At 40.9% G+C, this 17,000-nt stretch overlaps 20 non-coding genes across 20 annotated transcripts; 8 read left to right on the plus strand and 12 right to left on the minus strand.

Moving 5' to 3' along the window:
* Positions 1 to 625: 625 nt before the first annotated feature.
* LOC137917150 (5S ribosomal RNA) lies at positions 626 to 744 on the minus strand. The gene has a single exon (XR_011106549.1). It is a non-coding gene; the product is annotated as a 5S ribosomal RNA (ribosomal RNA).
* A 119-nt stretch (positions 745 to 863) lies between these two features.
* On the plus strand, positions 864 to 935 carry trnad-guc (transfer RNA aspartic acid (anticodon GUC)). Its single transcript has one exon. It is a non-coding gene; the product is annotated as a tRNA-Asp (tRNA).
* A 1,158-nt stretch (positions 936 to 2,093) lies between these two features.
* LOC137917159 (5S ribosomal RNA) lies at positions 2,094 to 2,212 on the minus strand. Its single transcript, XR_011106557.1, has one exon. It is a non-coding gene; the product is annotated as a 5S ribosomal RNA (ribosomal RNA).
* A 119-nt stretch (positions 2,213 to 2,331) lies between these two features.
* trnad-guc (transfer RNA aspartic acid (anticodon GUC)) lies at positions 2,332 to 2,403 on the plus strand. Its single transcript has one exon. It is a non-coding gene; the product is annotated as a tRNA-Asp (tRNA).
* Positions 2,404 to 3,561: 1,158 nt separating this feature from the next.
* Positions 3,562 to 3,680, minus strand: LOC137917160 (5S ribosomal RNA). Its single transcript, XR_011106558.1, has one exon. It is a non-coding gene; the product is annotated as a 5S ribosomal RNA (ribosomal RNA).
* Positions 3,681 to 3,799: 119 nt separating this feature from the next.
* Positions 3,800 to 3,871, plus strand: trnad-guc (transfer RNA aspartic acid (anticodon GUC)). The gene has a single exon. It is a non-coding gene; the product is annotated as a tRNA-Asp (tRNA).
* Positions 3,872 to 5,029: 1,158 nt separating this feature from the next.
* Positions 5,030 to 5,148, minus strand: LOC137917161 (5S ribosomal RNA). Its single transcript, XR_011106559.1, has one exon. It is a non-coding gene; the product is annotated as a 5S ribosomal RNA (ribosomal RNA).
* Positions 5,149 to 5,267: 119 nt separating this feature from the next.
* On the plus strand, positions 5,268 to 5,339 carry trnad-guc (transfer RNA aspartic acid (anticodon GUC)). Its single transcript has one exon. It is a non-coding gene; the product is annotated as a tRNA-Asp (tRNA).
* A 1,158-nt stretch (positions 5,340 to 6,497) lies between these two features.
* On the minus strand, positions 6,498 to 6,616 carry LOC137917158 (5S ribosomal RNA). Its single transcript, XR_011106556.1, has one exon. It is a non-coding gene; the product is annotated as a 5S ribosomal RNA (ribosomal RNA).
* A 1,349-nt stretch (positions 6,617 to 7,965) lies between these two features.
* On the minus strand, positions 7,966 to 8,084 carry LOC137917162 (5S ribosomal RNA). Its single transcript, XR_011106560.1, has one exon. It is a non-coding gene; the product is annotated as a 5S ribosomal RNA (ribosomal RNA).
* A 119-nt stretch (positions 8,085 to 8,203) lies between these two features.
* trnad-guc (transfer RNA aspartic acid (anticodon GUC)) lies at positions 8,204 to 8,275 on the plus strand. Its single transcript has one exon. It is a non-coding gene; the product is annotated as a tRNA-Asp (tRNA).
* A 1,158-nt stretch (positions 8,276 to 9,433) lies between these two features.
* Positions 9,434 to 9,552, minus strand: LOC137917151 (5S ribosomal RNA). The gene has a single exon (XR_011106550.1). It is a non-coding gene; the product is annotated as a 5S ribosomal RNA (ribosomal RNA).
* Positions 9,553 to 10,901: 1,349 nt separating this feature from the next.
* Positions 10,902 to 11,020, minus strand: LOC137917152 (5S ribosomal RNA). Its single transcript, XR_011106551.1, has one exon. It is a non-coding gene; the product is annotated as a 5S ribosomal RNA (ribosomal RNA).
* Positions 11,021 to 11,139: 119 nt separating this feature from the next.
* trnad-guc (transfer RNA aspartic acid (anticodon GUC)) lies at positions 11,140 to 11,211 on the plus strand. Its single transcript has one exon. It is a non-coding gene; the product is annotated as a tRNA-Asp (tRNA).
* Positions 11,212 to 12,369: 1,158 nt separating this feature from the next.
* Positions 12,370 to 12,488, minus strand: LOC137917153 (5S ribosomal RNA). Its single transcript, XR_011106552.1, has one exon. It is a non-coding gene; the product is annotated as a 5S ribosomal RNA (ribosomal RNA).
* Positions 12,489 to 13,837: 1,349 nt separating this feature from the next.
* On the minus strand, positions 13,838 to 13,956 carry LOC137917154 (5S ribosomal RNA). Its single transcript, XR_011106553.1, has one exon. It is a non-coding gene; the product is annotated as a 5S ribosomal RNA (ribosomal RNA).
* Positions 13,957 to 14,075: 119 nt separating this feature from the next.
* On the plus strand, positions 14,076 to 14,147 carry trnad-guc (transfer RNA aspartic acid (anticodon GUC)). The gene has a single exon. It is a non-coding gene; the product is annotated as a tRNA-Asp (tRNA).
* Positions 14,148 to 15,305: 1,158 nt separating this feature from the next.
* LOC137917155 (5S ribosomal RNA) lies at positions 15,306 to 15,424 on the minus strand. The gene has a single exon (XR_011106554.1). It is a non-coding gene; the product is annotated as a 5S ribosomal RNA (ribosomal RNA).
* A 119-nt stretch (positions 15,425 to 15,543) lies between these two features.
* trnad-guc (transfer RNA aspartic acid (anticodon GUC)) lies at positions 15,544 to 15,615 on the plus strand. The gene has a single exon. It is a non-coding gene; the product is annotated as a tRNA-Asp (tRNA).
* Positions 15,616 to 16,773: 1,158 nt separating this feature from the next.
* Positions 16,774 to 16,892, minus strand: LOC137917156 (5S ribosomal RNA). The gene has a single exon (XR_011106555.1). It is a non-coding gene; the product is annotated as a 5S ribosomal RNA (ribosomal RNA).
* Positions 16,893 to 17,000: the final 108 nt, after the last annotated feature.

Here is a 17,000-nt window from a genome sequence, read left to right on the forward strand (position 1 = left end):
TACATCTTTAGTACATCTTTAGTACATCTTTAGTGCATCTTTAGTGCATCTTTAGTACAACTCGCACTGGAACATCAACTCTGCATTCTTCTTCTCTCATTCTCTCTCTCGCTTCTTCTGCAGTCCCTATTTCTCAGCATCAGAGTACTTACGCCCTCTTGTGGCGAAAGCATAGAACACAAAAAATGGCATCCGGCGAAAATATTTTCCAAAAGAATTATTCATGCAATAAACTTCTTGATCTTGATCAATCTTGGAACACATTTAATTCTGAAATCGATTCTGTCTGGATACAAAAAAGGTCCAATCTCTGCTGTCCAATCGCAGCTGTTCAATCACTGATCAAAGATCAAATTAAAAGATGATGAACATCAAATATACAGATCAAATAAAATATCTAAAAATCAAAGGAAGCACAATTTTATATATATAATCACACATGGTCATTTTACTCTGGCGTCATCCATGCTTGTGTCATAAAAAAAATAAAATCAACCTATGAAATCAATCAACCGCTCAGGGAAAGTCATCAATCACAAGTCTTCAAATTGACAACCATCTTGATTTCCGACTTTCGGATGAAAAAATTCCACTTTGTTTGCCCGCAGCCTCAGGGATGAGGAAAAGCTTACGGCACCTGGTATTCCCAGGCGGTCTCCCATCCAAGTACTAACCAGGCCCGACCCTGCTTAGCTTCCGAGATCGGACGAGATCGGGCGTGTTCAGAGTGGTATGGCCGTAGACGAAAGCCGCGGCGAAAAGGACAGTATATAAACACGACTGTCCAAACTCGGCGGACCGCCGTGTATTTAAAAAAAAACTAAATACTTTCCCAGCGGGCGTCACCTCGCGCGATTACGTCTTCCTCGTTAGTATAGTGGACAGTATCTCCGCCTGTCACGCGGAAGACCGGGGTTCGATTCCCCGACGGGGAGGTGTTCTCTGTATCCAGGCATCCGGCGCAAATATTTTCCAAAGAAATTAAGCATGCAATCAACTTCTTGATCAATCTTGGAACACATTTAATTCTGAGATCCATCCTGTCTCGATACAAAAAAGGTTCATTCTTTGCTGTCCAATCACAGCTGTTCAATCACTGATCAAAGATCAAATAAAAGATGATGAACATCAAAGATACAAATCAAATAAAAGATGATGAACATCAAAGATACAGATCAAATAAAAGATGATGAACATCAAAGATCCTGATCAAATAATAGATCTTAAGATCAAAGGAAGCACAATTATATATATAATGTCACTGATCAAACCATACAGGGTAATGCAGCCTCATGGTAGTACGGGTAGTGCGGTTAGCAGGAACTAACGTAGCATTGCTAGTTTCTCCCTTGTGCCGGTCTCAAGCCCGGATAAATGCAGAGAGTTGCATCAGGAATGGTGTGGTGCTGGTTGGAAATAAGAAGGCAGTAGCAGTTCCAACCACTTAACTTTATCAGAACATCTTTAGTACATCTTTAGTACATCTTTAGTACATCTTTAGTGCATCTTTAGTGCATCTTTAGTACAACTCGCACTGGAACATCAACTCTGCATTCTTCTTCTCTCATTCTCTCTCTCGCTTCTTCTGCAGTCCCTATTTCTCAGCATCAGAGTACTTACGCCCTCTTGTGGCGAAAGCATAGAACACAAAAAATGGCATCCGGCGAAAATATTTTCCAAAAGAATTATTCATGCAATAAACTTCTTGATCTTGATCAATCTTGGAACACATTTAATTCTGAAATCGATTCTGTCTGGATACAAAAAAGGTCCAATCTCTGCTGTCCAATCGCAGCTGTTCAATCACTGATCAAAGATCAAATTAAAAGATGATGAACATCAAATATACAGATCAAATAAAATATCTAAAAATCAAAGGAAGCACAATTTTATATATATAATCACACATGGTCATTTTACTCTGGCGTCATCCATGCTTGTGTCATAAAAAAAATAAAATCAACCTATGAAATCAATCAACCGCTCAGGGAAAGTCATCAATCACAAGTCTTCAAATTGACAACCATCTTGATTTCCGACTTTCGGATGAAAAAATTCCACTTTGTTTGCCCGCAGCCTCAGGGATGAGGAAAAGCTTACGGCACCTGGTATTCCCAGGCGGTCTCCCATCCAAGTACTAACCAGGCCCGACCCTGCTTAGCTTCCGAGATCGGACGAGATCGGGCGTGTTCAGAGTGGTATGGCCGTAGACGAAAGCCGCGGCGAAAAGGACAGTATATAAACACGACTGTCCAAACTCGGCGGACCGCCGTGTATTTAAAAAAAAACTAAATACTTTCCCAGCGGGCGTCACCTCGCGCGATTACGTCTTCCTCGTTAGTATAGTGGACAGTATCTCCGCCTGTCACGCGGAAGACCGGGGTTCGATTCCCCGACGGGGAGGTGTTCTCTGTATCCAGGCATCCGGCGCAAATATTTTCCAAAGAAATTAAGCATGCAATCAACTTCTTGATCAATCTTGGAACACATTTAATTCTGAGATCCATCCTGTCTCGATACAAAAAAGGTTCATTCTTTGCTGTCCAATCACAGCTGTTCAATCACTGATCAAAGATCAAATAAAAGATGATGAACATCAAAGATACAAATCAAATAAAAGATGATGAACATCAAAGATACAGATCAAATAAAAGATGATGAACATCAAAGATCCTGATCAAATAATAGATCTTAAGATCAAAGGAAGCACAATTATATATATAATGTCACTGATCAAACCATACAGGGTAATGCAGCCTCATGGTAGTACGGGTAGTGCGGTTAGCAGGAACTAACGTAGCATTGCTAGTTTCTCCCTTGTGCCGGTCTCAAGCCCGGATAAATGCAGAGAGTTGCATCAGGAATGGTGTGGTGCTGGTTGGAAATAAGAAGGCAGTAGCAGTTCCAACCACTTAACTTTATCAGAACATCTTTAGTACATCTTTAGTACATCTTTAGTACATCTTTAGTGCATCTTTAGTGCATCTTTAGTACAACTCGCACTGGAACATCAACTCTGCATTCTTCTTCTCTCATTCTCTCTCTCGCTTCTTCTGCAGTCCCTATTTCTCAGCATCAGAGTACTTACGCCCTCTTGTGGCGAAAGCATAGAACACAAAAAATGGCATCCGGCGAAAATATTTTCCAAAAGAATTATTCATGCAATAAACTTCTTGATCTTGATCAATCTTGGAACACATTTAATTCTGAAATCGATTCTGTCTGGATACAAAAAAGGTCCAATCTCTGCTGTCCAATCGCAGCTGTTCAATCACTGATCAAAGATCAAATTAAAAGATGATGAACATCAAATATACAGATCAAATAAAATATCTAAAAATCAAAGGAAGCACAATTTTATATATATAATCACACATGGTCATTTTACTCTGGCGTCATCCATGCTTGTGTCATAAAAAAAATAAAATCAACCTATGAAATCAATCAACCGCTCAGGGAAAGTCATCAATCACAAGTCTTCAAATTGACAACCATCTTGATTTCCGACTTTCGGATGAAAAAATTCCACTTTGTTTGCCCGCAGCCTCAGGGATGAGGAAAAGCTTACGGCACCTGGTATTCCCAGGCGGTCTCCCATCCAAGTACTAACCAGGCCCGACCCTGCTTAGCTTCCGAGATCGGACGAGATCGGGCGTGTTCAGAGTGGTATGGCCGTAGACGAAAGCCGCGGCGAAAAGGACAGTATATAAACACGACTGTCCAAACTCGGCGGACCGCCGTGTATTTAAAAAAAAACTAAATACTTTCCCAGCGGGCGTCACCTCGCGCGATTACGTCTTCCTCGTTAGTATAGTGGACAGTATCTCCGCCTGTCACGCGGAAGACCGGGGTTCGATTCCCCGACGGGGAGGTGTTCTCTGTATCCAGGCATCCGGCGCAAATATTTTCCAAAGAAATTAAGCATGCAATCAACTTCTTGATCAATCTTGGAACACATTTAATTCTGAGATCCATCCTGTCTCGATACAAAAAAGGTTCATTCTTTGCTGTCCAATCACAGCTGTTCAATCACTGATCAAAGATCAAATAAAAGATGATGAACATCAAAGATACAAATCAAATAAAAGATGATGAACATCAAAGATACAGATCAAATAAAAGATGATGAACATCAAAGATCCTGATCAAATAATAGATCTTAAGATCAAAGGAAGCACAATTATATATATAATGTCACTGATCAAACCATACAGGGTAATGCAGCCTCATGGTAGTACGGGTAGTGCGGTTAGCAGGAACTAACGTAGCATTGCTAGTTTCTCCCTTGTGCCGGTCTCAAGCCCGGATAAATGCAGAGAGTTGCATCAGGAATGGTGTGGTGCTGGTTGGAAATAAGAAGGCAGTAGCAGTTCCAACCACTTAACTTTATCAGAACATCTTTAGTACATCTTTAGTACATCTTTAGTACATCTTTAGTGCATCTTTAGTGCATCTTTAGTACAACTCGCACTGGAACATCAACTCTGCATTCTTCTTCTCTCATTCTCTCTCTCGCTTCTTCTGCAGTCCCTATTTCTCAGCATCAGAGTACTTACGCCCTCTTGTGGCGAAAGCATAGAACACAAAAAATGGCATCCGGCGAAAATATTTTCCAAAAGAATTATTCATGCAATAAACTTCTTGATCTTGATCAATCTTGGAACACATTTAATTCTGAAATCGATTCTGTCTGGATACAAAAAAGGTCCAATCTCTGCTGTCCAATCGCAGCTGTTCAATCACTGATCAAAGATCAAATTAAAAGATGATGAACATCAAATATACAGATCAAATAAAATATCTAAAAATCAAAGGAAGCACAATTTTATATATATAATCACACATGGTCATTTTACTCTGGCGTCATCCATGCTTGTGTCATAAAAAAAATAAAATCAACCTATGAAATCAATCAACCGCTCAGGGAAAGTCATCAATCACAAGTCTTCAAATTGACAACCATCTTGATTTCCGACTTTCGGATGAAAAAATTCCACTTTGTTTGCCCGCAGCCTCAGGGATGAGGAAAAGCTTACGGCACCTGGTATTCCCAGGCGGTCTCCCATCCAAGTACTAACCAGGCCCGACCCTGCTTAGCTTCCGAGATCGGACGAGATCGGGCGTGTTCAGAGTGGTATGGCCGTAGACGAAAGCCGCGGCGAAAAGGACAGTATATAAACACGACTGTCCAAACTCGGCGGACCGCCGTGTATTTAAAAAAAAACTAAATACTTTCCCAGCGGGCGTCACCTCGCGCGATTACGTCTTCCTCGTTAGTATAGTGGACAGTATCTCCGCCTGTCACGCGGAAGACCGGGGTTCGATTCCCCGACGGGGAGGTGTTCTCTGTATCCAGGCATCCGGCGCAAATATTTTCCAAAGAAATTAAGCATGCAATCAACTTCTTGATCAATCTTGGAACACATTTAATTCTGAGATCCATCCTGTCTCGATACAAAAAAGGTTCATTCTTTGCTGTCCAATCACAGCTGTTCAATCACTGATCAAAGATCAAATAAAAGATGATGAACATCAAAGATACAAATCAAATAAAAGATGATGAACATCAAAGATACAGATCAAATAAAAGATGATGAACATCAAAGATCCTGATCAAATAATAGATCTTAAGATCAAAGGAAGCACAATTATATATATAATGTCACTGATCAAACCATACAGGGTAATGCAGCCTCATGGTAGTACGGGTAGTGCGGTTAGCAGGAACTAACGTAGCATTGCTAGTTTCTCCCTTGTGCCGGTCTCAAGCCCGGATAAATGCAGAGAGTTGCATCAGGAATGGTGTGGTGCTGGTTGGAAATAAGAAGGCAGTAGCAGTTCCAACCACTTAACTTTATCAGAACATCTTTAGTACATCTTTAGTACATCTTTAGTACATCTTTAGTGCATCTTTAGTGCATCTTTAGTACAACTCGCACTGGAACATCAACTCTGCATTCTTCTTCTCTCATTCTCTCTCTCGCTTCTTCTGCAGTCCCTATTTCTCAGCATCAGAGTACTTACGCCCTCTTGTGGCGAAAGCATAGAACACAAAAAATGGCATCCGGCGAAAATATTTTCCAAAAGAATTATTCATGCAATAAACTTCTTGATCTTGATCAATCTTGGAACACATTTAATTCTGAAATCGATTCTGTCTGGATACAAAAAAGGTCCAATCTCTGCTGTCCAATCGCAGCTGTTCAATCACTGATCAAAGATCAAATTAAAAGATGATGAACATCAAATATACAGATCAAATAAAATATCTAAAAATCAAAGGAAGCACAATTTTATATATATAATCACACATGGTCATTTTACTCTGGCGTCATCCATGCTTGTGTCATAAAAAAAATAAAATCAACCTATGAAATCAATCAACCGCTCAGGGAAAGTCATCAATCACAAGTCTTCAAATTGACAACCATCTTGATTTCCGACTTTCGGATGAAAAAATTCCACTTTGTTTGCCCGCAGCCTCAGGGATGAGGAAAAGCTTACGGCACCTGGTATTCCCAGGCGGTCTCCCATCCAAGCACTAACCAGGCCCGACCCTGCTTAGCTTCCGAGATCGGACGAGATCGGGCGTGTTCAGAGTGGTATGGCCGTAGACGAAAGCCGCGGCGAAAAGGACAGTATATAAACACGACTGTCCAAACTCGGCGGACCGCCGTGTATTTAAAAAAAAACTAAATACTTTCCCAGCGGGCGTCACCTCGCGCGATTACGTCTTCCTCGTTAGTATAGTGGACAGTATCTCCGCCTGTCACGCGGAAGACTGGGGTTCGATTCCCCGACGGGGAGGTGTTCTCTGTATCCAGGCATCCGGCGCAAATATTTTCCAAAGAAATTAAGCATGCAATCAACTTCTTGATCAATCTTGGAACACATTTAATTCTGAGATCCATCCTGTCTCGATACAAAAAAGGTTCATTCTTTGCTGTCCAATCACAGCTGTTCAATCACTGATCAAAGATCAAATAAAAGATGATGAACATCAAAGATACAAATCAAATAAAAGATGATGAACATCAAAGATACAGATCAAATAAAAGATGATGAACATCAAAGATCCTGATCAAATAATAGATCTTAAGATCAAAGGAAGCACAATTATATATATAATGTCACTGATCAAACCATACAGGGTAATGCAGCCTCATGGTAGTACGGGTAGTGCGGTTAGCAGGAACTAACGTAGCATTGCTAGTTTCTCCCTTGTGCCGGTCTCAAGCCCGGATAAATGCAGAGAGTTGCATCAGGAATGGTGTGGTGCTGGTTGGAAATAAGAAGGCAGTAGCAGTTCCAACCACTTAACTTTATCAGAACATCTTTAGTACATCTTTAGTACATCTTTAGTACATCTTTAGTGCATCTTTAGTGCATCTTTAGTACAACTCGCACTGGAACATCAACTCTGCATTCTTCTTCTCTCATTCTCTCTCTCGCTTCTTCTGCAGTCCCTATTTCTCAGCATCAGAGTACTTACGCCCTCTTGTGGCGAAAGCATAGAACACAAAAAATGGCATCCGGCGAAAATATTTTCCAAAAGAATTATTCATGCAATAAACTTCTTGATCTTGATCAATCTTGGAACACATTTAATTCTGAAATCGATTCTGTCTGGATACAAAAAAGGTCCAATCTCTGCTGTCCAATCGCAGCTGTTCAATCACTGATCAAAGATCAAATTAAAAGATGATGAACATCAAATATACAGATCAAATAAAATATCTAAAAATCAAAGGAAGCACAATTTTATATATATAATCACACATGGTCATTTTACTCTGGCGTCATCCATGCTTGTGTCATAAAAAAAATAAAATCAACCTATGAAATCAATCAACCGCTCAGGGAAAGTCATCAATCACAAGTCTTCAAATTGACAACCATCTTGATTTCCGACTTTCGGATGAAAAAATTCCACTTTGTTTGCCCGCAGCCTCAGGGATGAGGAAAAGCTTACGGCACCTGGTATTCCCAGGCGGTCTCCCATCCAAGTACTAACCAGGCCCGACCCTGCTTAGCTTCCGAGATCGGACGAGATCGGGCGTGTTCAGAGTGGTATGGCCGTAGACGAAAGCCGCGGCGAAAAGGACAGTATATAAACACGACTGTCCAAACTCGGCGGACCGCCGTGTATTTAAAAAAAAACTAAATACTTTCCCAGCGGGCGTCACCTCGCGCGATTACGTCTTCCTCGTTAGTATAGTGGACAGTATCTCCGCCTGTCACGCGGAAGACCGGGGTTCGATTCCCCGACGGGGAGGTGTTCTCTGTATCCAGGCATCCGGCGCAAATATTTTCCAAAGAAATTAAGCATGCAATCAACTTCTTGATCAATCTTGGAACACATTTAATTCTGAGATCCATCCTGTCTCGATACAAAAAAGGTTCATTCTTTGCTGTCCAATCACAGCTGTTCAATCACTGATCAAAGATCAAATAAAAGATGATGAACATCAAAGATACAAATCAAATAAAAGATGATGAACATCAAAGATACAGATCAAATAAAAGATGATGAACATCAAAGATCCTGATCAAATAATAGATCTTAAGATCAAAGGAAGCACAATTATATATATAATGTCACTGATCAAACCATACAGGGTAATGCAGCCTCATGGTAGTACGGGTAGTGCGGTTAGCAGGAACTAACGTAGCATTGCTAGTTTCTCCCTTGTGCCGGTCTCAAGCCCGGATAAATGCAGAGAGTTGCATCAGGAATGGTGTGGTGCTGGTTGGAAATAAGAAGGCAGTAGCAGTTCCAACCACTTAACTTTATCAGAACATCTTTAGTACATCTTTAGTACATCTTTAGTACATCTTTAGTGCATCTTTAGTGCATCTTTAGTACAACTCGCACTGGAACATCAACTCTGCATTCTTCTTCTCTCATTCTCTCTCTCGCTTCTTCTGCAGTCCCTATTTCTCAGCATCAGAGTACTTACGCCCTCTTGTGGCGAAAGCATAGAACACAAAAAATGGCATCCGGCGAAAATATTTTCCAAAAGAATTATTCATGCAATAAACTTCTTGATCTTGATCAATCTTGGAACACATTTAATTCTGAAATCGATTCTGTCTGGATACAAAAAAGGTCCAATCTCTGCTGTCCAATCGCAGCTGTTCAATCACTGATCAAAGATCAAATTAAAAGATGATGAACATCAAATATACAGATCAAATAAAATATCTAAAAATCAAAGGAAGCACAATTTTATATATATAATCACACATGGTCATTTTACTCTGGCGTCATCCATGCTTGTGTCATAAAAAAAATAAAATCAACCTATGAAATCAATCAACCGCTCAGGGAAAGTCATCAATCACAAGTCTTCAAATTGACAACCATCTTGATTTCCGACTTTCGGATGAAAAAATTCCACTTTGTTTGCCCGCAGCCTCAGGGATGAGGAAAAGCTTACGGCACCTGGTATTCCCAGGCGGTCTCCCATCCAAGTACTAACCAGGCCCGACCCTGCTTAGCTTCCGAGATCGGACGAGATCGGGCGTGTTCAGAGTGGTATGGCCGTAGACGAAAGCCGCGGCGAAAAGGACAGTATATAAACACGACTGTCCAAACTCGGCGGACCGCCGTGTATTTAAAAAAAAACTAAATACTTTCCCAGCGGGCGTCACCTCGCGCGATTACGTCTTCCTCGTTAGTATAGTGGACAGTATCTCCGCCTGTCACGCGGAAGACTGGGGTTCGATTCCCCGACGGGGAGGTGTTCTCTGTATCCAGGCATCCGGCGCAAATATTTTCCAAAGAAATTAAGCATGCAATCAACTTCTTGATCAATCTTGGAACACATTTAATTCTGAGATCCATCCTGTCTCGATACAAAAAAGGTTCATTCTTTGCTGTCCAATCACAGCTGTTCAATCACTGATCAAAGATCAAATAAAAGATGATGAACATCAAAGATACAAATCAAATAAAAGATGATGAACATCAAAGATACAGATCAAATAAAAGATGATGAACATCAAAGATCCTGATCAAATAATAGATCTTAAGATCAAAGGAAGCACAATTATATATATAATGTCACTGATCAAACCATACAGGGTAATGCAGCCTCATGGTAGTACGGGTAGTGCGGTTAGCAGGAACTAACGTAGCATTGCTAGTTTCTCCCTTGTGCCGGTCTCAAGCCCGGATAAATGCAGAGAGTTGCATCAGGAATGGTGTGGTGCTGGTTGGAAATAAGAAGGCAGTAGCAGTTCCAACCACTTAACTTTATCAGAACATCTTTAGTACATCTTTAGTACATCTTTAGTACATCTTTAGTGCATCTTTAGTGCATCTTTAGTACAACTCGCACTGGAACATCAACTCTGCATTCTTCTTCTCTCATTCTCTCTCTCGCTTCTTCTGCAGTCCCTATTTCTCAGCATCAGAGTACTTACGCCCTCTTGTGGCGAAAGCATAGAACACAAAAAATGGCATCCGGCGAAAATATTTTCCAAAAGAATTATTCATGCAATAAACTTCTTGATCTTGATCAATCTTGGAACACATTTAATTCTGAAATCGATTCTGTCTGGATACAAAAAAGGTCCAATCTCTGCTGTCCAATCGCAGCTGTTCAATCACTGATCAAAGATCAAATTAAAAGATGATGAACATCAAATATACAGATCAAATAAAATATCTAAAAATCAAAGGAAGCACAATTTTATATATATAATCACACATGGTCATTTTACTCTGGCGTCATCCATGCTTGTGTCATAAAAAAAATAAAATCAACCTATGAAATCAATCAACCGCTCAGGGAAAGTCATCAATCACAAGTCTTCAAATTGACAACCATCTTGATTTCCGACTTTCGGATGAAAAAATTCCACTTTGTTTGCCCGCAGCCTCAGGGATGAGGAAAAGCTTACGGCACCTGGTATTCCCAGGCGGTCTCCCATCCAAGTACTAACCAGGCCCGACCCTGCTTAGCTTCCGAGATCGGACGAGATCGGGCGTGTTCAGAGTGGTATGGCCGTAGACGAAAGCCGCGGCGAAAAGGACAGTATATAAACACGACTGTCCAAACTCGGCGGACCGCCGTGTATTTAAAAAAAAACTAAATACTTTCCCAGCGGGCGTCACCTCGCGCGATTACGTCTTCCTCGTTAGTATAGTGGACAGTATCTCCGCCTGTCACGCGGAAGACCGGGGTTCGATTCCCCGACGGGGAGGTGTTCTCTGTATCCAGGCATCCGGCGCAAATATTTTCCAAAGAAATTAAGCATGCAATCAACTTCTTGATCAATCTTGGAACACATTTAATTCTGAGATCCATCCTGTCTCGATACAAAAAAGGTTCATTCTTTGCTGTCCAATCACAGCTGTTCAATCACTGATCAAAGATCAAATAAAAGATGATGAACATCAAAGATACAAATCAAATAAAAGATGATGAACATCAAAGATACAGATCAAATAAAAGATGATGAACATCAAAGATCCTGATCAAATAATAGATCTTAAGATCAAAGGAAGCACAATTATATATATAATGTCACTGATCAAACCATACAGGGTAATGCAGCCTCATGGTAGTACGGGTAGTGCGGTTAGCAGGAACTAACGTAGCATTGCTAGTTTCTCCCTTGTGCCGGTCTCAAGCCCGGATAAATGCAGAGAGTTGCATCAGGAATGGTGTGGTGCTGGTTGGAAATAAGAAGGCAGTAGCAGTTCCAACCACTTAACTTTATCAGAACATCTTTAGTACATCTTTAGTACATCTTTAGTACATCTTTAGTGCATCTTTAGTGCATCTTTAGTACAACTCGCACTGGAACATCAACTCTGCATTCTTCTTCTCTCATTCTCTCTCTCGCTTCTTCTGCAGTCCCTATTTCTCAGCATCAGAGTACTTACGCCCTCTTGTGGCGAAAGCATAGAACACAAAAAATGGCATCCGGCGAAAATATTTTCCAAAAGAATTATTCATGCAATAAACTTCTTGATCTTGATCAATCTTGGAACACATTTAATTCTGAAATCGATTCTGTCTGGATACAAAAAAGGTCCAATCTCTGCTGTCCAATCGCAGCTGTTCAATCACTGATCAAAGATCAAATTAAAAGATGATGAACATCAAATATACAGATCAAATAAAATATCTAAAAATCAAAGGAAGCACAATTTTATATATATAATCACACATGGTCATTTTACTCTGGCGTCATCCATGCTTGTGTCATAAAAAAAATAAAATCAACCTATGAAATCAATCAACCGCTCAGGGAAAGTCATCAATCACAAGTCTTCAAATTGACAACCATCTTGATTTCCGACTTTCGGATGAAAAAATTCCACTTTGTTTGCCCGCAGCCTCAGGGATGAGGAAAAGCTTACGGCACCTGGTATTCCCAGGCGGTCTCCCATCCAAGTACTAACCAGGCCCGACCCTGCTTAGCTTCCGAGATCGGACGAGATCGGGCGTGTTCAGAGTGGTATGGCCGTAGACGAAAGCCGCGGCGAAAAGGACAGTATATAAACACGACTGTCCAAACTCGGCGGACCGCCGTGTATTTAAAAAAAAACTAAATACTTTCCCAGCGGGCGTCACCTCGCGCGATTACGTCTTCCTCGTTAGTATAGTGGACAGTATCTCCGCCTGTCACGCGGAAGACTGGGGTTCGATTCCCCGACGGGGAGGTGTTCTCTGTATCCAGGCATCCGGCGCAAATATTTTCCAAAGAAATTAAGCATGCAATCAACTTCTTGATCAATCTTGGAACACATTTAATTCTGAGATCCATCCTGTCTCGATACAAAAAAGGTTCATTCTTTGCTGTCCAATCACAGCTGTTCAATCACTGATCAAAGATCAAATAAAAGATGATGAACATCAAAGATACAAATCAAATAAAAGATGATGAACATCAAAGATACAGATCAAATAAAAGATGATGAACATCAAAGATCCTGATCAAATAATAGATCTTAAGATCAAAGGAAGCACAATTATATATATAATGTCACTGATCAAACCATACAGGGTAATGCAGCCTCATGGTAGTACGGGTAGTGCGGTTAGCAGGAACTAACGTAGCATTGCTAGTTTCTCCCTTGTGCCGGTCTCAAGCCCGGATAAATGCAGAGAGTTGCATCAGGAATGGTGTGGTGCTGGTTGGAAATAAGAAGGCAGTAGCAGTTCCAACCACTTAACTTTATCAGAACATCTTTAGTACATCTTTAGTACATCTTTAGTACATCTTTAGTGCATCTTTAGTGCATCTTTAGTACAACTCGCACTGGAACATCAACTCTGCATTCTTCTTCTCTCATTCTCTCTCTCGCTTCTTCTGCAGTCCCTATTTCTCAGCATCAGAGTACTTACGCCCTCTTGTGGCGAAAGCATAGAACACAAAAAATGGCATCCGGCGAAAATATTTTCCAAAAGAATTATTCATGCAATAAACTTCTTGATCTTGATCAATCTTGGAACACATTTAATTCTGAAATCGATTCTGTCTGGATACAAAAAAGGTCCAATCTCTGCTGTCCAATCGCAGCTGTTCAATCACTGATCAAAGATCAAATTAAAAGATGATGAACATCAAATATACAGATCAAATAAAATATCTAAAAATCAAAGGAAGCACAATTTTATATATATAATCACACATGGTCATTTTACTCTGGCGTCATCCATGCTTGTGTCATAAAAAAAATAAAATCAACCTATGAAATCAATCAACCGCTCAGGGAAAGTCATCAATCACAAGTCTTCAAATTGACAACCATCTTGATTTCCGACTTTCGGATGAAAAAATTCCACTTTGTTTGCCCGCAGCCTCAGGGATGAGGAAAAGCTTACGGCACCTGGTATTCCCAGGCGGTCTCCCATCCAAGTACTAACCAGGCCCGACCCTGCTTAGCTTCCGAGATCGGACGAGATCGGGCGTGTTCAGAGTGGTATGGCCGTAGACGAAAGCCGCGGCGAAAAGGACAGTATATAAACACGACTGTCCAAACTCGGCGGACCGCCGTGTATTTAAAAAAAAACTAAATACTTTCCCAGCGGGCGTCACCTCGCGCGATTACGTCTTCCTCGTTAGTATAGTGGACAGTATCTCCGCCTGTCACGCGGAAGACCGGGGTTCGATTCCCCGACGGGGAGGTGTTCTCTGTATCCAGGCATCCGGCGCAAATATTTTCCAAAGAAATTAAGCATGCAATCAACTTCTTGATCAATCTTGGAACACATTTAATTCTGAGATCCATCCTGTCTCGATACAAAAAAGGTTCATTCTTTGCTGTCCAATCACAGCTGTTCAATCACTGATCAAAGATCAAATAAAAGATGATGAACATCAAAGATACAAATCAAATAAAAGATGATGAACATCAAAGATACAGATCAAATAAAAGATGATGAACATCAAAGATCCTGATCAAATAATAGATCTTAAGATCAAAGGAAGCACAATTATATATATAATGTCACTGATCAAACCATACAGGGTAATGCAGCCTCATGGTAGTACGGGTAGTGCGGTTAGCAGGAACTAACGTAGCATTGCTAGTTTCTCCCTTGTGCCGGTCTCAAGCCCGGATAAATGCAGAGAGTTGCATCAGGAATGGTGTGGTGCTGGTTGGAAATAAGAAGGCAGTAGCAGTTCCAACCACTTAACTTTATCAGAACATCTTTAGTACATCTTTAGTACATCTTTAGTACATCTTTAGTGCATCTTTAGTGCATCTTTAGTACAACTCGCACTGGAACATCAACTCTGCATTCTTCTTCTCTCATTCTCTCTCTCGCTTCTTCTGCAGTCCCTATTTCTCAGCATCAGAGTACTTACGCCCTCTTGTGGCGAAAGCATAGAACACAAAAAATGGCATCCGGCGAAAATATTTTCCAAAAGAATTATTCATGCAATAAACTTCTTGATCTTGATCAATCTTGGAACACATTTAATTCTGAAATCGATTCTGTCTGGATACAAAAAAGGTCCAATCTCTGCTGTCCAATCGCAGCTGTTCAATCACTGATCAAAGATCAAATTAAAAGATGATGAACATCAAATATACAGATCAAATAAAATATCTAAAAATCAAAGGAAGCACAATTTTATATATATAATCACACATGGTCATTTTACTCTGGCGTCATCCATGCTTGTGTCATAAAAAAAATAAAATCAACCTATGAAATCAATCAACCGCTCAGGGAAAGTCATCAATCACAAGTCTTCAAATTGACAACCATCTTGATTTCCGACTTTCGGATGAAAAAATTCCACTTTGTTTGCCCGCAGCCTCAGGGATGAGGAAAAGCTTACGGCACCTGGTATTCCCAGGCGGTCTCCCATCCAAGTACTAACCAGGCCCGACCCTGCTTAGCTTCCGAGATCGGACGAGATCGGGCGTGTTCAGAGTGGTATGGCCGTAGACGAAAGCCGCGGCGAAAAGGACAGTATATAAACACGACTGTCCAAACTCGGCGGACCGCCGTGTATTTAAAAAAAAACTAAATACTTTCCCAGCGGGCGTCACCTCGCGCGATTACGTCTTCCTCGTTAGTATAGTGGACAGTATCTCCGCCTGTCACGCGGAAGACCGGGGTTCGATTCCCCGACGGGGAGGTGTTCTCTGTATCCAGGCATCCGGCGCAAATATTTTCCAAAGAAATTAAGCATGCAATCAACTTCTTGATCAATCTTGGAACACATTTAATTCTGAGATCCATCCTGTCTCGATACAAAAAAGGTTCATTCTTTGCTGTCCAATCACAGCTGTTCAATCACTGATCAAAGATCAAATAAAAGATGATGAACATCAAAGATACAAATCAAATAAAAGATGATGAACATCAAAGATACAGATCAAATAAAAGATGATGAACATCAAAGATCCTGATCAAATAATAGATCTTAAGATCAAAGGAAGCACAATTATATATATAATGTCACTGATCAAACCATACAGGGTAATGCAGCCTCATGGTAGTACGGGTAGTGCGGTTAGCAGGAACTAACGTAGCATTGCTAGTTTCTCCCTTGTGCCGGTCTCAAGCCCGGATAAATGCAGAGAGTTGCATCAGGAATGGTGTGGTGCTGGTTGGAAATAAGAAGGCAGTAGCAGTTCCAACCACTTAACTTTATCAGAACATCTTTAGTACATCTTTAGTACATCTTTAGTACATCTTTAGTGCATCTTTAGTGCATCTTTAGTACAACTCGCACTGGAACATCAACTCTGCATTCTTCTTCTCTCATTCTCTCTCTCGCTTCTTCTGCAGTCCCTATTTCTCAGCATCAGAGTACTTACGCCCTCTTGTGGCGAAAGCATAGAACACAAAAAATGGCATCCGGCGAAAATATTTTCCAAAAGAATTATTCATGCAATAAACTTCTTGATCTTGATCAATCTTGGAACACATTTAATTCTGAAATCGATTCTGTCTGGATACAAAAAAGGTCCAATCTCTGCTGTCCAATCGCAGCTGTTCAATCACTGATCAAAGATCAAATTAAAAGATGATGAACATCAAATATACAGATCAAATAAAATATCTAAAAATCAAAGGAAGCACAATTTTATATATATAATCACACATGGTCATTTTACTCTGGCGTCATCCATGCTTGTGTCATAAAAAAAATAAAATCAACCTATGAAATCAATCAACCGCTCAGGGAAAGTCATCAATCACAAGTCTTCAAATTGACAACCATCTTGATTTCCGACTTTCGGATGAAAAAATTCCACTTTGTTTGCCCGCAGCCTCAGGGATGAGGAAAAGCTTACGGCACCTGGTATTCCCAGGCGGTCTCCCATCCAAGTACTAACCAGGCCCGACCCTGCTTAGCTTCCGAGATCGGACGAGATCGGGCGTGTTCAGAGTGGTATGGCCGTAGACGAAAGCCGCGGCGAAAAGGACAGTATATAAACACGACTGTCCAAACTCGGCGGACCGCCGTGTATTTAAAAAAAAACTAAATACTTTCCCAGCGGGCGTCACCTCGCG

The sequence above is a fragment of the Brachionichthys hirsutus genome, unplaced genomic scaffold, assembly GCF_040956055.1.
Source record: "Brachionichthys hirsutus isolate HB-005 unplaced genomic scaffold, CSIRO-AGI_Bhir_v1 contig_1157, whole genome shotgun sequence".
In the NCBI taxonomy this organism is placed as follows: Eukaryota; Metazoa; Chordata; class Actinopteri; order Lophiiformes; family Brachionichthyidae; genus Brachionichthys; species Brachionichthys hirsutus.